Consider the following 1,297-nt stretch of genomic DNA (forward strand, 5'->3'; position numbering starts at 1 on the left):
GTGCAGCATGTCTTTAATCAAACACATCTGGGTGGAAAACGCCTGAACACAGTGTCTGGGTGATACGATGGGAATCTGAGAGGCGGATCTGGCCCCCAAAAACATAACAGAAGCTGCGAGCCTGCAGTGAGTTCGCAAAGGCAGAGAAATTTGCACAAAGTGAGCAGGATCCTTCAATGCTCTGCGAATTTTTGCTTTTCTCTGCTGACAACAAAATGTCTGTATGAAGACTGACTGGCTTAAACATTTATTTGGGTGCTAATTAAAGGTTTGGAATCCAGCCCTGGAAAGCTCTCAGTACTTGTGCTGTGGCTCAGGGGAGCACTGCAGGGTACACTTCCCTACAAGCAGGTGGCTCTGAAACCACACAGCCACTTAAATCCCTGAGTGTTTTTAAACAGGAGAGACACAGTGCAAGAGTTCAGGTGCTTTTGTATGAGAAGCTTGAGCAATTTCGGACCATGGCATTACAGGAACAATTCACTACTGTGTATTTTTCTGGTGCCAATATTTGTGAAGAGTCACTTGAGCTTTTCCTTGGACTTTGATCCTTCATTGCCATGTAATTTTTATATATATATATATGTTTTTTTGAGCTCAAAATAATTTCAGTTCAACTTTAAGGTTGTAAAACTCACTAAGCACCAAGGACTTTGGTGTGCATTTTGTTTAGGTATTACGTAAAGTCACTCAAAGGATAACAGGAACTGAAGAGTCAAAGATCAAAAAAATTATTAAGCTGATTTTTTAAAACTTTAAATTAAACTATTATTGAAAATTAAAACAACCATAAATTTGCATAAGAAAACGAAATAGGCATGAATCAACCTGCAAGTTCTCTTACTGTAAATTCTGTGCAGATCAAACAAAGGCACTCACTTGTAAAAGATAAAGAAACTGGAAAATAGCTTTATAAATAATCAATACCACAAGGGACACACCATGTACAATTCAAAAGGTGATTTTTTTTTTTTTGTTCTATTGAGGTCTGAGATTTACCAATGGCAGGACTTCAATGAAAGAAAAATATGAATTATTAAGGCAGACTCACCAAGATGTTATTAATTTTCAAGGACAGGCTTCACTAGCAGCAACTATCAGAGACTGCCAGCTGAAACCTAACCCCCCCCCATTGAACCCCCATTAACAGGTGAAGGATGAGATGGTGCCTGTGCCCTGGCACCATCCTGTCCCCACAGATTGCCCGCAGCTCTCACACCATGTTTTCCATTTATCATTCTTAGCATGCTATATATATATAAATGTCCCATTGCTTTTACAGATCAGCTTAAAATCT

The sequence above is a fragment of the Aythya ferina genome (assembly GCF_964211825.1).
Source record: "Aythya ferina genome assembly, chromosome: 20".
Classification (NCBI taxonomy): domain Eukaryota; kingdom Metazoa; phylum Chordata; class Aves; order Anseriformes; family Anatidae; genus Aythya; species Aythya ferina.